The following is a 19,373-nucleotide window of genomic DNA, read 5'->3' as shown; positions in this document are numbered from 1 at the left end:
CACCGAAGAATTGATGTTTTTGAACTGTGGTGTTGGAGAAGACTCTTGAGAGTCCCTTGGACTGCAAGGCGATCCAACCAGTCCATCCTAAAGGAGATCAGTCCTGGGTATTCATTGGAGGGACTGACACTGAAGCTGAAACTCCAATATTTTGGCCACCTCATGCAAAGAGTTGACTCATTGGAAAAGACCCTGATACTGGGAGGGATTGGGGGCAGGAGGAGAAGGGGACGACAGAGGATGAGATGGCTGGATGGCATCACTGACTCTATGCACATGAATTTCAGTGAACTCCGGGTGTTAGTGATGGACAGGGAGGCCTGGTGTGCTGTGATTCATGGGGTTGCAAAGAGTCGGACACGACTGATTGACTGAACTGAACTGAAGAACAAAACTAAACTGGAAAACAAAACTAAAGCAAGGTGTCAAGTGGGGAATAAAGCAATGAAAATAAAACTAACAAATATGGTGAGAGGAAAGGAAAGAAAGAATAGATATGCCAAGTTAAATAATGGTAGATAAAGAAGACTTGTATACATTAAAGATTAACTGCAGTGGGAAAAGAACTGTAGGAAAAGCAAAGGAATAAATGTAGAAAAATAATAATAGTTAAAAAATTTTTTAAACTGAAATTTAAAAAGAGAAAAAGAAGAAGAGGAAGAAAGAGGAAAATGTAACAGAACTGCAGAAGACCAATGTAGAGGCAGAGGTTTATAATAGCAAAAAGTGATTGAAAAAAAAAAAAAACTCAAAATCTTATTTAGATTTCATAGTGCCAATAAAATCAACAATTACAACAGCAGTGGGAGGGGGAGACAAAGGGAAAAAAAGAAAAGAAAAAAAAAATCCCAAAGAATCTACAGAACAAGTCAAAACATAAGAATAATAAATGTTTTTGAGTCACTGCTGTCAGAATCCTTACCCTCACTGGGAGTCATAGTCGACCTCACCCCTCCAGTGTGCCTTCCAACTCTGTGCTGGTCTCTGGACCTGCTGTGGGGGCAACTGAGTCTCTAATCTGTCTCCAGTCCTGTGTGTTCTTGCCTCCAATGTCCACAGCTATCAGAACTAGTGCAGTTTCTTTTGTGGGAGCTCTCAATGTCATTTTATATAGTCCATAGACACAGAGTCTGCCTAGTTGACCGTGTGGATTTAATCTGCAGCTTGTAGAGCTTGTGGGAGGGTTTTTGGTCTTCTTCCTTAGCCACACTGACCCTGCATTTCAATTGTGGTTTTAGCTGCTCTGGAGGACTTGGGTCTGTCCCAGTAAGGGCCACGTGTGGAGGTAGTGCAGCTTCTTGGGTCTCAGGGGTTCTGGAAGCACCAGGTACTCAGGAGAGTTGGCAGCCAAAGCAGCAGGAGATACAGTGCTCCAGAAGGGTATGGCAATCAGTATTGGCCAATACACTCTAGTATTCCTGCCTAGAGAACCCCACTAACAGAGAAGCCTGGAAGGCCATGGTCCACAGGGTTGCAAAGAGTTGGACATGACAGAAGCGATTCCACATGCACAGATGCAAGACATGTTTTTGCCTGTGGCAGCTCTGCCCCAGTGAGGGTTGAGCATGAAAGTGGCGTAGCTGCTTGGGTCAGGGGGACCCTGGTGGTGCCAAGTGTGCAGGGACACGGACTGCCTCAGCTGCAAGAGTTGTGGCCCTACCAAGTTCTTTTTATGAGCCTCTGATAGCTGGTCAGGAGGCCTCTTTGGCTAGTCTTTTCCTGTACCTCCACCCATTCAGGCACTTAGAGGGCTCCCTTGCCTGGGGTTCTTCTCTGTTGTTCGGTGCATCAGGCACATAAGGGGCCCCTGGCTGGAGTACCACTCTGTAGATCAGTGTGTCAGGCACTTAAAGGAGCACTCTGGATGAGGTCCTATTCTGTAGTTGGTGCATCACCCACTTAAAGGAGCACACTGGATGGGGTCCTACTGGAGTTCAGTGCTTGATGGGCCAGCCTCTCTGTTGTTCAGCTGCCAATGCTGGTGTGTGGGCAGAGAGAGGCTATGGTGATGCCTCCACCCCCCATGCATGACTTGGCATTATTGCCTTGCTTCTATGGCTTCCTGACTTTTCTCCACAGGCATTTCCCACCATGGTGTCCTCCTTCATATCTCCTTGGTCTGTCTCTCCAAAGTCAACAGCAGCCCTTGCCCAGGGATTGCTCCACAATCCCTAGCTCCAGCTCCCAGCCACTACACCTTCTAGGGGACCTGTGCCCCTATCTGGGGTATATATGGCTGTGGCAAGGACTGATTCTCATGCCATTTAGGTTGCCACAGATTAGCTGTTTCACTCTCAGCCTTAACTGTTTCTCCTTTGACCCAGACAATTGCCCCGATGTGGGGACTGACCCCTGCTTCAGTTACCCCACCCGCCGGGGGCAAGTCCAGTCCTACTGATACTCTTGTATTTCCCCCTAGTTCCTTCATCCTACCAACTTTTGTGTGGTTCTGTATGTATATTCTTTTCTGCTGGTCAGGTACTCCTGTCCACTCTCAGCTGGTGTTCTGCAAGCAATTCTGTGTCTAAAGGTGTATTCCTCATGTATCCGTAGAGAGAGATGTAACCCAAATTCACTTACCCCTCTGCCATCTGTTCTGTTTTATGGTATTTAATTTATAGATCTTTCACCTCCCTGGTTAAATTTTTCATAAGTAGGGTTAGTAGGAATTGAATATGTGAAAGAGCAAATAGGAGACAATATGGTATCCAAATAATAGAAACTGAAGGAAGCAGCCTTAGCCCTTAGAGCTGGAAGAACAAGGAGGAAAAATGGGCTAAAACCCAGGCACCTGAGGAAGAGATGGTGCCATGTTCCTGAAGGGTGTGATAAGCTGGTTCTGTGAGTGTTAGAGAAACTTAAAGTAGATTCAACAGCTGCCAAGGGAAGTGCCTTTGTTGGAGTGAGAAATGCCTTTGTTGGTGGGGGAAGATTGCTGATGCTCCTGGGGTGTGGGAGCCAGCCCCATCCACTTCTCCATTCTTATCATCACCTCTAAGGGACCCTGCTTGGCACTAACAGGGGTCTGGTTGCCAAAGCAGACAGTGGTTTTCAGAGTTCTCAGCTTTGACATCACAAAGAAATATAGAAGGGTGAGTGAAACTGAGAGACAAGTTTAATAATTGGCAAACCCACCTACCTTCCCCAAGCTGTCAGTCACAGAATATGAGTGTCTTTAATTATTCCACAAGACAGCTAAGCTCCTATCCTGGCCATAGCTAATACTTAATCAAGTTTCATCCTCATACTATCAGTGGTCCTAGGTAGGTTTCAGGGGTGGATAGAGCAAAATAAGATGGGTCCTGTGAAAATTCATCTGCCCAACAAATATTTATTGCCCTGTTCTAGGTCTTGGAGACATACAAGTAAAAAGACATGGTTCCAGTCATTTGAGATTTCCCAATCTTGTGATTGATAAAGTAACCAGATTATAATATAGTGTGATAAGACCAATGATTTCATTGAAATGAGTACTGTAGAGTCGTGAAAGATGGCATAAGGTAACAAAAATTATTTATTATCTCTCACCTTTTCTGTTGGTAAAGGATTAAGGCAGGGCACCTCAGGGAGAGTTTGTCCCTACTCTACAATGTCTGAAGTCTTTAGTAGAAAATTTGAAGGCTAAGGGCTGAAATCACTTGAAGGTTCATTCACTCATATGTGGGATATGTTGGCTGGGGGCCGAGCTGGGGCTCTGGCTCAGAACATATGGTCTCTTCATACAGTCTGAGCTTCTTCAAAACATGGCATCTGGGTTCCTAAGGCAATTATGCCAAGAGAGAGCCAGGCAGAAGCCACATGCCTTTTATGACCTAGTTTCACCTGCCATGTACTTCCATCACAATGTTTTTCTGAGACATAACAAAGGTCTACTTAGGTCAGTGTAGGGGAACCAATTTCCCACCTCTCTTTGGAGAAATGTCAGTGTCATGATATAAGGAAGGGCGTGTGCAGTGGGATATATATCAGTGCAGGCATCTTTGGAAAATGTCATCTGCCACAGTATCTAACTCAATCCATGCTTAGGGTACAAGGTAGTCAGAAAATATTCTTAGAGGGGATGGTATTCCTGATGGATTCTGAAGACCCAGAAGAATTTCATCAATGAAGAAGAGAGGAAGGTTATTTCAGATTAAAAAATAGTCCCAGAGTCTTAAGGTAGATTTGTGTCTAGAAAAGTGCCTATAGTTCATTGTGTTTAATTTTCTTTGAATGCTAGAGTCTCTGTTTACCAAGTCTTTCTCTTTCAGAAGAAAGTCAGGCTGACATGGGAGGAATAGAGTCCGGCATTCTGAAGCTAGTCTGCCCACGCTCGTCCTCCCTTCTCCTCTGTCTGGACACAAAGAAAGTGTTGAGATGCTCTGGGTAGTCAGTTTCCTGTTGCCACAGGACTGTATCACAGGGCTGAGTGTGAAATGGTGGGGAAGGAAATGCCTTATATCAGCAACCCTACTCCAAAGCTGCTCACCTGGCTCTCTGCATCATTCTGAAGAATCAAGAAGAATTCTTGATGCTGACACCAAAAATACAGTCTTCTTCTAAAGATCTCTTCAGTCTTTTATTGCTATATCTTATTGCAATCCCCTCAACTCTTCTTTTTAGGAAAAATACCAATTGATCCTTATTTTCTATCTGAGATCACCTCCTGGGAGCATGTCATCCTGTTCTGTCTTAACTCAGCAAAGTTATATAGCCCTTAGCCACCATCAGCTTCTAAGTACCCCTTACAAATATCTTCTTCGTGCTAGTTCTTTCTCTCTTATTCTCCCCACTTTATCCAGTCAAACTCTGCAGTATTTTTTTTTCTTCATTCATTCTTTTATATCTCATTTGCCCTCACTCTAAACTTTTAGAATTTTCTTCTTAGACTTTTAAGGTGGTTTAATAATTGGTCTCCCAACCCGTTATCTTTTCTCACTCTCAGTCATACTCAGAATCACTAAGACCTCTTTGCAGAGGCCATTCAATTTGGTTGATTTTTCCTAGGAGGCATTTATTGAATTGTTCCCAAGCTGGATGCTCCCAAAGGTACCCCACTGCATCCTGTGTGTCTCTAAACATGGCTCAGTGTGATGTCTGCTGCTGAGCTAAATGACTTCTAGATAGAAGCCTTCCCGTTTCTGGCACCATCATTAACTAGCATTCATTCATCAGAACATTTAAGAGAAATTAGTTGGATGAATAATGTGCTCCCACACAAAACTAATGAAACATGAAAGTTAACAACATTAAATAAAATAAGTACATGCAGCCTTTGTTGGTTAACTGCTCATGCAGAGTTTACCAAACATACCTCTTTTTGACTTCTTGCTGTCCCTTGACCCTCTTACCTACTGCCTTCTTGTCCTTTCTCCTTAGAATTACAACTGTAACCATGCTCAGTCATGTCTGACTCTTAGCAACTCCAGCCTCCTCTGTCCATGGGATTTTCCAGGAAAGAATACTGGAATGGGTTGCCATTTCCTCCTCCAGGGGATCTTCCAACCCAGGGATCAAACCAGCTTCTCCTGCATCTCTTGCATTGACAGGCAGATTCTTTACCACTGAGTCACCTGGGAAGCCCCAGAATTAAGACTACTTGTCTTTAAAGATCACATTGTGTCCTGTTCATGCTTGATTATTAACAGCTGCAACTCTCATACCATCAACTTAAGCCCAGACTGCCTCTGTTGACAAAGTTTGTTTCTCCTCAAGGATAAGGACCATTTCTTATGTGTCCCTCTAGGCTCTGTAAGTCGGCTCACTGCACTGGAGGCCAAAGTAATGGAGCTTCGGCTTTAGCATCAGTCCTTCCAGTGAAAAGTGAGGATTGATTTTCTTCAGGATTGACTGGTTTGATCTCCCTGCTGTCCAAGGAACCCTCAGGAGTCTTCTCCAGCACCACAGTTCAAAGGCATCAATCTTTGTCACTCAGCTTTTTTTTTACTGTCCAGCTCTCACATTCATACAGGACTACTGGAAAAACGATAGCTTTGACTATTTGGAGCTTTGTCAGCAAAGTAATGTCTGTGCTTTTTAATATGCAGTCTAGGTTTGTCATTGCGTTTCTTCCAAGGAGCAAGCATTTTTTAATTTCATGGCTGTAGTCACCATCCACAGTGATTTTGGAGCCCAAGAAAATAAAAAAGTCTGTCACTGTTTTCATTGTTTTCTCATCTATTTGCCATGAAGTGATGGGGCCTGATGCTGTGATCTCACATTTTTAGATGTTGAGTTTTAAGCCAGCTCCTTCACCTCATCAAGAGACTATTTCCTCTTTCTGCCATAAGGGTGGTGTCATGTGCATATCCGAGGTAACTGACATTTCTTCTGGCAATCTTGATTTCAGCTTGTGATTCATCCAGCCTGGCAGTTCGCACGATGTATTCTGCATATAAGTCAAATAAGCAGGGTGACAATACACAGTCCTCACACATGCCATTCCCAATTCTGAACCAGTCCATTGTTCCATGTTTGGCTCCAACTGCTTCTTCCTTACCTGCACAGGCTTCACAGGAGGCAGGTGAGATGGTCTGGTATTCCCTTTCTTTAAGAAATTTCCACATTTTGTTGTGATCCACACAATCAAAATCTTTAGTATAGTCAATGAAGAAGTAGATGTTTTTCTGGAATCCTGCAGCTTTTTCTATAATGCAATGGATGTTGGCAATTTGATCCCTGATTCCTCTACCTTTTCTAAATCCAGCTTGTATATCTGGAAGTTTTCAGTTCATATACTGCTTGAAGCCCAGCCTGAAGGACTCTGAGCATCACCCTGCTAGCATGTGAAATGAGTCCAACTGCACGGCAGTTTGAACATTCTTTGGCATTGGCCTTCTTTGGGACTGAAATGAAAACTGACATTTTCCAGTCCTGTGGCTACTGCTGAATTTTCCAAAATTGCTGGCATATTGAGTGCAACACTTTCACAGCATCATCTTTTAGGATTTGAAATACCTCAGCTAGAATTCTATCACCTCAACTAGCTTTGTTCATAGTGATTCTTCCTAAGGCCCACTTGATTTCACATTCCAGGATGTCTGGCTCGAGGTGAGTGATGAAACCATCGTGGTTATCTGGGTCATTAAGATCTTTTTTTGTGTAGTTCTTCTGTGTGTTTTTGCCACCTCTTTTTAATATCTTCTGCTTCTGTTAGGTCCATACCGTTTCTGTCCTTTACTGTGCCTATCTTTGCATGAAATGTTCCATTGGTATCTCTAATTTTCTTGAAGAGATTGCCAGTCATTCTCATTCTACTATTTTCCTCTATTTCTTTGCATTGTTCAAAAAGGCTTTCTTATCTCTCCTTGCTATTCTTTGGAACTCTACATTCAGACGGGTATATCTTTGCTTTTCCCCTTTGCCTTTTGCTTCTCTTTTCTCATCTATTTGTAAGTTCTCCTCACACAACCATTTTGCCTTTTTGCAGTTCTTTTTCTTGGAGATGTTCTTGATCTCTGCCTCATGTAAAATGTTAGGAACTTCTGTCAGTAGTTCTTTAGGCACTCTAAAATATCTAATTCCTTGAATCTATTTGTTATTTCCACTGTATAATCATATGGGATTTGATTTAGGTCTTGAGAGTCTCTTGGGCTGCAAGGAGATCCTACCAGTTCATCCTAAAGGAGATCAGTCCTGAGTGCTCATTGGAAGGACTGATGTTGATGCTGAAACTCCAATACTTTGGCCACCTGATGCAAAGAGCTGACTCATTTGAAAAGACCCAGATGCTGGGAAAGATTGAGGGCAGGAGAAGAAGGGGATGACAGAGGATGAGATGGTTGGATGGCATCACTGACTCAATGGACATGAATTTGGGTAAACTCCACGAGTTGGTGATGGACAGGGAGGCCTGGCATGCTGTGGTCCATGGGGTCATAAAGACTTGGACACAACTGAGCAACTGAACTGGACTGAACTGATTGGTCACTTCCACTGTATAACCATATGGGATTTGATTTAGGTCATACCTAGATTGCCTAGTGGTTTTCTCTATATTCTTCAATTTAAGTCTGAATTTTGCAAATCCTAGTAAGAAGTGTTATTTTGCCCATTTTGGGTAAGGTAGCCAAATGGGATCTAGGCTAGTATCTTGTCCTGATGCCACTGAGATGCTCCTAAACAGTCACCCATGCAGTTTATTCTGCTGAGGACAATCTTCTCATTATCCAGATCATCTCCTAGTCATCGTGGGTAGATTTTAGCTTAACTGTCACTTCTTTGAGAAACTTTCCCCAACATGTTCCCGCCAAATTCCAGTTTTCCTTCCTTCTTTGCCAAATTCAGTTCACTTGCTCAGTCATGTCCAACTCTTTGCAATCCCATGAATCACAGCATGCCACGCCTCCCTGTCCATCACCAACTCCCTGAGTTCACCCAAACCCATGTCCATTGAGTCGGGGATGCCATCCAGCCGTCTCATCCTGTGTCATTCCCTTCTCCTCCTGCCTCCAATCCCTCCCAGCATCAGGGTCTTTTCAAATGAGACAGCTCTTTGCATCAGGTGGCCAAAGTATTGGAGTTTCAGCTTCAACATCAGTCCTTCCAGTGAATACCCAGGACTGATCTTTAGGATGAACTGGTTGGATCGCCTTGCAGTCCAAGGGACTCTCAAGAGTCTTCTCCAACACCATAGTTCAAAAGTTCGGCACTCAGCCTTCTTCACAGTCCAACTCTCACATCCATACATGACCACTGGAAAAAACATAGCCTTGACTAGACGGACCTTTGTTGGCAAAGTAATGTCTCTGCTTTTGAATATGCTATCTAGGTTGGTCATAACTTTCCTTCCAAGGATTAAGTATCTTTTAATTTCATGGCTGCAATCACCATCTGCAGTGATTTTGGAGCCCAGAAAAATAAAGTCAGCCACTGTTTCCACTGTTTCCCCATGTATTTGCCATGAAGTGATGGGACCAGATGCCATGATCTTAGTGTTCTGAATGTTGAGCTTTAAGCCAACTTTTTCACTCTCCTCTTTCACTTTCATCAAGAGACTCTTTAGTTATTCTTCACTTTTTGCCATAAGGGTGATGTTATCTGCATACCTGAGATTATTGATATTTTCCCCAGCAATCTTGATTCCAGCTTGTGCTTCTTCCAGCCCAGCCTTTCTCATGATGTACTCTGCATATAAGTTATGTAGCAATCTTGATTCCAGCTTGTGCTTCCTCGGGACTCCTATATGTACTTTTTTTATACTTTTCAGGTTACAGGAAATGCCATATTTTACTGCTTGCCTATTTGTTATATTCACCTTCAAACTTCATAACCCATAAGACAAAGGTCCATATGTATCTTTTAGTATCATATTATCAATATCAGAGTGCCTGGCATACTGCACACTCCTGATAAATATGAATATAAGTATATAGGAATGATTAATAAAATCAAGACCTTTCTTGGGGGTCTTGGAATAATATTCTCTCCCCTTTCCTTCTCCCAACATAGAACTATAGCATCTATATAGTTAGAATTGGGCTATAGAAACAATAAAACCATAATAAAATATATACAATGTCTTGTACAAAGAAACCCAGCAATGTCTTTTATTCATATTTTTGTCTAAAAATATTCCATTACTGTAAAATATAAAATATGCAGCAGTAGAGGATACATGGCCTGCAAGTTTTCCTTAAGTTGAAAACCTGAGCTCCCAGTGGGCTTTGGCATCTCTACTGTTACTTGTGAATAAGCTGCTCCAGCTGCTCTTGGCATCTGAGGTGCCATCTACTTAGTTCTTAGAGAAAAATATGATTACTATGAGAAACACTGGCATTTTATCTAAAAAAAAAAAAAAACACAAAAAAAATAATAGACATGATCCATTCTGGAACTCATTTTTAAAGGATAGTAAGGATGAGTTCTATTCCTTACTTAGATGGTTTGAGAAGAATAAGAGTCCTTCATAGAGCTGGAATCCAACGTCCCCTCAATTTTAGAGAGGTAATTGTCCCCATTAACTTTTCTGGGAGCCCAGTGTTTTTCAAATTCAGGGCAACATGAGCTGCCTCTGAGCTGTTCTGGTCTATGATGAATTCCATTTTAAAGAGTATATTTCAGCTTAAATCTACTAATGGTTGCTTGTATCTGTTTAGAGAGAATTAATAAGTTCACTGGGCTTGGGTATCAAAATTTTCCTGTATTCACTTTCTTGGCCGCCATTCTTGCTAGGGCAAGTTCAGGAGTCTTCAGAGGCGCTAGTATTGGCTGCCGAGGGGGAGATGCGAGAGCAGCCCCCCACCCCACTTCTGTTGCCGCTGCCACCACTTCGGCTACAGGTGCCTCCAACCGGTCGGGTCTCCACTCTGCTGCCAGCCAGGATCCATGACCACATCCGGCCGCCGCCATCTTGTGCCCCCTCCCCCTCCCGCAGACAGAGTTAAAGGGGATTTTGGCACCTCCCCAGACATAGCTGGCTCTCTCCGTCCCGGCTACTGAGGAGGTATAGAAGTGCTGGGGCAGCCGCCACCACCCACCTGCCTGTGCCGGGGAAACCGCCTCTCCCACACCCTCCATCTCCTCCTTCCTCCTCTCCTCTGCACCAATCAACAATGCTGCCGCCGCAGCCACCAGTGCGGAGACTGGAGGGATCTGCTCCCGCTGGAACACGAGCCGGAGGCTGGTGAGGCTGCCGACCTAGAGCGCAAAGAGGCCCTGGGCGCGCCCTCCCTGCCATCGGCGCCATGCCACCTCCATCCGCCCTCTGCTCCTGCAGCAGCCACAGGGCCCCAGAGCACTCTGGCCCCGCACGCGCCTTTAAGCCTAGTCAAGGTCTGAGATGCACAATGCGAAGCCTAGGCCCCAGCTTTTGCACCATGATGCACAGGGTTGTACTTTTTGTACTGAACTGATAGGTGGCCTATAGGTTGCTGCTGCTAAGTCGCTTCAGTCGTGTCTGATTCTGTGAGACCCCAGAGACGGCAGCCCACCAGGCTCCCCCGTCCCTGGGATTCTCCAGGCAAGAACACTGGAGTGGGTTGCCATTTCCTACTCCAGGGCATGAAAGTTAAAGTGAAGTCACTCAGTCGTGTCCGACTCCTAGCGACCCCATGGACTGCAGCCCACCAGGCTCCTCCCTCCATAGGATTTTCCAGGCAAGAGTACTGGAGTGGGATGCCATCGCCTTCTTGTTAACTTATATTTAGCTTATATGCAGAGTACAGCATGAGAAACACTGGGCTGGATGAAACACAAGCTGGAATCAAGATTGCTGGGAGAAATACCAATAACCTCAGATATGCAGATGACACCACCCTTATGCAGAAAGTGAAGAAGAACTAAAGAGCCTCTTGATGAACTTGAAAGAGGAGAGTGAAAAAGTTGGCCTTAAAGCTCAACATTCAAAAAATTAAGATCGTGGCATCTAGTCCCATCATATCATGGCAAGCAGATGGAGAAACAGTGGAAATAGAGACTTTATTTTTGGGGGCTCCAAAATCACTGTAGATGGCGACTGCAGCCATGAAATAAAAAGATGCTTACTCCTTGGAAGAAAAGTTATGACCAACTAGACAGCATATTAAGAAACAGAGACATTGCTTCACCAACAAAGGTCCGTCTAGCCAAGGCTATGTTTTTTCCAGTGGTCATGTATAGATGTGAGAGCTTGGCTATAAAGAAAGCTGAGCACCGAAGAATTGATGCTTTTGAACTATGGTGTTGGAGAAGACTCTTGAGAGTCCTTGGACTACAAGGAGATCCAACCAGTTCATCCTAAAGGAAATCAGTCCTGAATGTTCATCAGAAGGACTGATGTTGAAGCTGAAACTCCAATACTTTGGCCATCTGATGCAAAAAGCTGACTCATTTTTAAAGACCCTAATGCTGGGAAAGATTGAAGGAAGAGGAAAAGGGGACGACAAAGGATGACATCACGAACTCAATGGACATGAGTTTGAGTAAACTCCAGGAGTTGGTGATGGACAGGTGACTGACGTGCTGTAGTCTATGGGGTCACAAAAAGTCGGACACGACTGAGCAATTGAACTGAACTGAACTGAACTGAACTGATAGGTCTGAGAAGGCAATGGCACCCCGCTCCAGTACTCTTGCCTGGAAAATCCCATGGACGGAGGAGCCTGGGGGGCTGCAGTCCATGGGGTCACTAAGAGTCAGACAGGACTGAGTGACTTCACTTTCACTTTTCACTTTCATGCATTGGAGAAGGAAATGGCAAACCACTCCAGTGTTCTTGCCTGGAGAATCCCAGGGAGGGGGGAGCCTGGTGGGCTGCCGTCTATGGGGTCGCACAGAGTCGGACACGACTAACGTGACTTAGCAGCAGCAGCAGAACTGATAGATGGCTTAGTGGTTATGCCCTGTACTACCATTTTGAGCATCTGGACTCCGTTCCTACCTTGCTCTTTGGACCACATTGTCAATTCACACCAAAACTATGTTCCAACTTCCTGTCAGCAATCCTGGCATTTTAAGAAATGCCTGGAAAACTGAAAAAAATACTTAGTGACATTGGGTTGGAATACTGTGAAGAACACTTAGAAGACTTTAAACAGTTTGAACCTAAAGACTTTTATTTGAAAAACACTACATGGGAGGATGTAAGGCTATGAGACCCTTTGCTTACAAAAAAACAGGATTGTTGGACAAAACCTTTTTGCTGCAGTGCTTGCCCATTTTCTTTAAAGTCTTTCTCTGCCTACAAAAGTCATTTCTGGAATGTCCATAGTGAAGACTTTGAAAATAGGATTCTCCTTAGTTGCCCCTACTGTACATTCAATGCAGACGAAAAGACTTTGAAAACACATTAAAATATTCCATGCTCCAAATACCAGCGCAGCAGGTAGCCTCAGCACATTCAAAAATAAAAGCAAAAATGATGGCCTTAAACCTAAGCAGGTTGTCAGTGGAGAGCAAGCTGTACCGAGATCCTCTTTAAGAAGTAGTTAGGAAGCACATCTACAGGAAACATTTTCAGCATGTGGTAGCACTTTACATAGCAAGGGCAGAAGAAAAATCATTCAGTGGTTCAATCCCTTTAGACACAAATGCCAGGAAAGAAAGTAGTATTCACTGCAAGCGATGCCTTTTTATGCCAAAGTCTTGAGGAGCTTTGGTACAACATGTCATTGAAGACCACGAACACACAGGCTTATCAGATCACTGTCATGATTGGCCATACAAGTTTGGTGGTTCCCAGATCCAAACCCTTGATGCTAATTGCTCCCAAACCTCAAGAGAAGAAGGGCATGGGACTCCAATCAAGAATTGGTTCCCTCGCTTCTGGAAAAGTCAGGTCTTTGCCATCACAGCAGATGGTAAATCAACTCCATACCAGAGCCTAACTTAAATTCAATAGGTGTCAACATGATGTCCAGTGTTCACCTGGAGCAGGAAAACTATGGAGTTAAATCTGTAGGCCAGGGCCATGTGTTGGTCAGTCAATGAGACTGGGGCTAGGTGGCAAGACATCTGTTTCCATCCCTCAGTAGTCTCGGTCTGTTAAGCAGTTACTTCCAAGTGGAAATGGAAGATCTTACTGTCCTGGGTCAAAACAGAGGATCCAGGCACCAGCAACATACTCACAACAGTCTCCAAATGCCCGTCTCTCTCTTCAGGCCAGTTAAAGTCTCCTTTCCTCTCCTAGTCACAGGCATCCAGAGTATTAGGTCAGTCCAGCTCCAAGCTGACTGCAGCTGTCACTGGCCCTCCACCACCCAATACTTCCTCAACTCAAGTGGAAAATATGTACGATCTGTAATGAGCTTTTTCCTGACAATGTATATAGTGTGCACTTCGGAAAAGAACATAAAGCTGAAAATCCCAGCAGTAGCCAACTACATTATGAAAATACACAATTTGACTATCAAATGCCTCTACTGTAATCACTATTTGCCCACAGACACTGCTCAACCATATGTTAACTCATGGTCTGTCATGTCCATATTGCTGGTCAACCTTCAATGGTATGGAAAAGATGGTGACACACATGTGGATGGTTCACGTTAATGAAGAGATGGGATCTAAAACAGATTCTACTCTGAGTTTTGATTTGGCATTGCAGCAGGGTAGTCATACTAACATCTATCTCCTTGTAACCACGTATAACCTAAGGGATGCTCCCACTGAATCTGTTGCTTCAGTTCAGGTCAGTCGCTCAGTCATGTCTGACTCTTTGTGACCCCATGAATCGCAGCACGCCAGGCCTCCCTGTCCATCACCAACTCCTGGAGTTCACTCAGACTCACATCCATCGAGTCAGTGATGCCATCCAGCTATCTCATCCTCTGTCGTTCCCTTCTCCTCCTGCCCCCCAATCCCTCCCAGCATCAGAGTCTTTTCCAATGAGTCAACTCTTCGCATGAGGTGGCTGTAATATTGGAGTTTCAGCTTCAGGATCAGTCCTTCCAATCAACACCCAGAACTGATCTCCTTCAGAAAGGACTGGTTGGATCTCCTTGCAGTCCAAGGGACTCTCAAGAGTCTTCTCCAATGCCACAGTTCAAAAGCATCAATTCTTTGGCGCTCAGCCTTCTTCACAGTCCAACCCTCACATCCATACATGACCACGGGAAAAACCATAGCCTTAACTAGACGAACCTTTGTTGGCAAAGTAATGTCTCTGCTTTTGAATATGCTATCTAGGTTAATCATAACTTTCCTTCCAAGGAGTAAGTGTCTTTTAATTTCATGGCTGCAATCACCATCTGCAGTGATTTTGGAGCCCAGAAGAATAAAGTCTGACACTGTTTCCATTGTTTCCCCATCTATTTGCCATGAAGTGATGGGACTGGATGACATGATCTATTGCTTACCATGCCCCCAAATAACCCACCCATCCCTCCAAAGCCATAGCCAAAAGTGCAGGAAAAGGCAGATATCCCTGTTAAAAGTTCACCTCAAGCTTTAGTGCCCTATAAAAAACATGTTGGGAAAACCCTTTGCCCTCTTCACTTTTCAGTCCTAAAAGGACCCATATTTGCACTTGCACATCACTTATGAGAGAGGCACCAATTTATTCAAACGGTTTGTCCAATGGAGAAAAAGCTCACCTACAAGTGCATCCACTGGCTTGGTGTGTATACCAGCAACATGACACCTTGACTGTCACTCTGCATCTGGTTCACTGCAAGGGTGTTGGAAAGACCCAGAATTCCCAAGACAAGACAAATGCTTAACCAGTCACCAGGCCTGGCACCTGTTATGTGCACTTATGAGCAAATGGAATTTCCTTTGCTGAAGAAGTGAAAATTAGATGAAGATAGCTGTTCATCCAGCTTCTTTAAAGAGAGCCTGAGGAGCCTGTTTTAGCTTTAGACCCTAAGGGTCTTGAATATGATTCCTATGAAGCCAGGAAAATCTTCCTAACAAAATATTTCAACAAACAACACTGTCCCACCAGGAGAGAAATTGAGAAGCTGGCGGCCAGCTTATGGTGGTGGAAGAGTGACATCGCTTTCCATTTTAGTAACAAGAGGAAGAAGTGTGTCTGAGACTGTGAAAAGTACAAGCCTGGTATGTTACTGGGCTTCAACATGAAAGAATTGAAAAAAAAGTTAAGTATGAGATGAATTTTGATGTTGAGTGGCTATTTGAAAATCATGATAAGAAGGATTCCACAGTCAGTGCTAGTAAAACAGCAGACAAAAAGCTCAGTCTTGGGAAGGAAGATGACAGTTCCTCAGACAGTTTTGAAAATTTGGAAAAAAATCCAATGGAAGTGATTGTTCTTTTAAACCTGTTTTCAAAGTTGAGTCTAAAAGCCCTAGTGATAACCCAGATGAACACATACTGAAGGTAATTTCTGAAGATACTTTAGGATCTGAGAAGCTAGACCAAAAGGAGGAGGATCGTTCAAAATATGAAACTATTCATTTTACTGAAGAACCAACCAAACTAATGCATGATGCCTCTGATAGTGAGGTTGGCCAAGATGATGATGTTGAGTGGAAAGATGGTGCTTCTCCATCTTAGAGTGGCCCTGGTTCCCAACAAGTGTCAGACTTTGAAGACAACACATATGACATGAAAACAGGAACCTGGTCCAATGAGTCTTCCCAAAGTGAAGACGCAAGGAACAGTAAGCCAGCTGACAAAAAAAAGGCTCCTATGCAGGGTGACAGAGAGCAGATGAAATGGAATAATAGTTCCTATGGAAAAGTTGAAGGGTTTTGGTCCAAGGACCAGTCACAGTGGAAGAATGCAACTGAAAATGATGAGCACTTGTCCACCCCACAGATTGAGTGGCAGAATAGCACAATTGACAGTGAGGATGGGGAGCAGTTTGACAACATGACTGATGGAATAGCTGAGCTGATGCATGGCAGCTTGATGGGAGTTAAACTGAGCAGCCAACAGGCTTAAGGGCCAGGTTTTCTGGCATTGGTGACAAATGCTGCATCCTGGAACTCTGTTCTCCTTTCAGTTTTGACTGCAAAGCTATGTTCTAACTGGTACTGCCTTTTGAGTGCTGGGTCATCAGGCTGTGGGAACATGTGGTCACTCCAGTCCCAGTGGTTATTTCTAAGTCTATGACACATGATTGGCTGATATTGCTTTAGAATGTTCTGTGACAGACACAGTAACTAAATGTGAAAAACCAATAAGCTGGTGGCTCATAAATGCACACGAGAAAAAGCATAGGTTTGTTTTATCTGCCTTCTCCACATTTCTTTCCCTCTGTTAAACAATGTCTGGTTGGATGTCCTTGAGAAACGTTCTCCTGATTAAAATGGTAGTGTAGGGCCAACACACAAGCTACCAGTCCAATGTGTATAGTAGAGTTTGGGGAAATCAATTTTTTTTTCATGTATTGATTCTGAATAGTTGAAACGTATATTACTGTCTTTTAGACCTATTCAAGTGAGGCTTATGATATTGTTATGGTATACCCATCATAGATTCATGTCTTTTTTTAGTGTTGTCCTTGCCATGTAATAAGCATTGTATCTGGTTGACCTAGCAAAAGCCTGAAACTACACTAGTGTGGACTTAGGGACAGACTTAGTTTTTGCACGTAACCTTGTACAATCTCGTGACAGAGACCAGCCACATAAGACATATATCTGGACTCTCTTGTATTATATAATTTTTCTTGTTCTGAATACACTTGACATTACAGCTGATAGTAACAAAAACTGGTATTTAAGATGTTTTCTGAAATCTTTTAAGCTAAATGTCACATGCAAGCATTGACTTTGCAGCTACTAATTTTGACACCTTTTAGATCTGTGTGGAAATGTGTTGTGTTGAAGCAGCAGACCAATGAGTGCTGCTTTTTGGATATTTAGTTTTATTTTTGTTAAACACCATCCTGGAGTATTCATTTATACCATTTAATATATGACATACTGTTGTAGTAGTGTGATCTTTATTTCCCTTTGTACAATTTTGTATAATTTTGTGATCTTTATTTCCCTTTGTATTCATTTTAAACATCTAAATAAATTGCTGTATTGTGCTTAAAAAAAAATTGTCCTGTATTCATATGTTAGCTCTCTTGAAACTTTCAGCAACTTATTAAATTTGTAAAATAAAGCTGTTAATTCCTATATTTGTATAAGTTAGGAATTATTTGGGCTGCGAGGGAAACAAAAGTATTAGTTATTTATGCAAAACACAAGTTTATTTTGCTCACATATTATCCAGAGTCTGCTAAAGTAAATTCATGGGGTCATTTGGAATCAAGGCATTTTATCCTGTTGCCTTGCCATATTTCACCTGGAGTGTCTACTTTGGTCCAAGTTGTTGCTTGACTTCTACCAACTGGTCTGCATCTCAGCCAACAGGAAGGAGATGGGGGAAAGAAATGCATGGCCACCAATTTTAAAGGATATGTTTTGGAAATCATAACACTGCTTTTGCCAGAAGTTAGAGAAGTATCACACCTAGCTGTGTGAGGAGATTGGGAAAGGCATTATTATTTCAGATGTGGTCATAGGTTACAACAAAAACCAGGAGCTGAGTCCTCTGAAGACAAAAAGAATGGATATGGGGGACAATTAAAAGCCTTTTCCACCACTCCTCACCTTAATATTGTAGGGATTAAGTGATACAAATGCATTTCATAAACTTAAATCCTGTATCCTTGACAGATTTTGTTTTTAAGATACTAGTAGCAGTATTCTTATGGGTGGGAATTCAGAAAACTAAATAGAAGTTAAAAGAATTGCCTTCTTAAAAGGACAATTGCTAGATAAAGTTTTATTCTAAAGAGTGATTGTTGAGATTTGTTTTTGAAGGATTCAGTTCAGTTCAGTCACTCAATCATGTCCGACTCTTTGCAACTCCATGAACTGCAGCACGCCAGGCCTCCCTGTCCATCACCAACTCCCGGAGTCCACCCAAACTCATGCCCATTGAGTCGGTGATGCCATCTAACCATCTCCTCTGTTGTCCCTTTCTCCTCCTGCCTTCAATCTTTCCCAACATCAGGGTCTTTTCAGATGATGCAGTTCTTCACATCAGGTGGCCAAAGTATTGGAGTTTCAGCTTCAACATCAGTCCTTCCAATGAACACCCAGGACTGATTTCCTTTAGGATGGACTGGTTGGATCTTCTTGCAGTGCAAGGGACTCTCAAGAGTCTTCTCCAACCCCACAGTTCAAAAGCATCAATTCTTTGGCACTCAGCTTTCTTTATAGTCCAACTCTCACATCTATACATGACTACTGGAAAAACCATAGCCTTGACTAGACGGACCTTTGTAGACAAAGCAATGTCTCTGCTTTTTAGTATGCTGTCTGGGTTGGTCATAACTTTCCTTCCAAGCATTATTATAAGGAAAATACTGTTCATTGCGTGCTGCTCTGTCGCTTCAGTTGTGTCCGAGTGTTTGCAACCCTATGGACTGTAGTCCGACAGGCTCCTCTATCTGTGGGGTTCTCCAGGCAAGAATACTGGAGTGGGTTACCATGCCCTCCTCAAGAGGGTGTTCCTGACTCAGGGATTGAACCCATGTCTTCTGCATCTCCTGCATTGCAGGTTTTACCACTGAGCCCCTAAGGAAGACCTATTGTTCATTACCCATCTACATAAAGGATGGAGGAACTGGGAGATGGATGGTGTTTTGCTTTCATTTTGCAAATGAAGAAATGAAGTCCAGAGAGGGGATGTTATTTTTCCAAGGTTACAGAGCCAGTTAGGGGTAGAGCCAAAATTAAAATTCAAGATCTTTTGAAGAATATTAAATATTTTATCCAATGTACACCCCTACCTTCCCAAAATGACAATTAGCTGTAAAATGAGGGTTGATTAAACTGTCAAGGGAAGTTGCTAGAATTTTCTGAGACTGGCTAAGAGGACCTTTTCAGGCCATCTCAGCTCCAGGCTTTCCCTGGGACTGGAGTTAAAATTCAGAGTAGCTCATTTAACATTGTCTCCTTGTCCTTTTGTTTCTTAGTGGCAGAGTTTATTTTGCCCCGCCCCCCCCCACC

At 43.2% G+C, this 19,373-nt stretch overlaps 1 protein-coding gene and 1 pseudogene across 1 annotated transcript in view; both read left to right on the top strand.

The window, feature by feature from the left end:
• The window catches only part of CPNE4 (copine IV), a 525,574-nt gene that overhangs the window by 32,733 nt on the left and 473,468 nt on the right, over positions 1 to 19,373 (top strand). The window lies entirely within an intron of this gene.
• Positions 12,377 to 16,322, top strand: LOC104984985 (annotated as a pseudogene).

The sequence above is a fragment of the Bison bison genome, unplaced genomic scaffold (assembly GCF_000754665.1).
Source record: "Bison bison bison isolate TAMUID 2011002044 unplaced genomic scaffold, Bison_UMD1.0 scf7180017864037, whole genome shotgun sequence".
In the NCBI taxonomy this organism is placed as follows: domain Eukaryota; kingdom Metazoa; phylum Chordata; class Mammalia; order Artiodactyla; family Bovidae; genus Bison; species Bison bison.
This window is presented reverse-complemented; position numbering and strand designations above follow the sequence as displayed.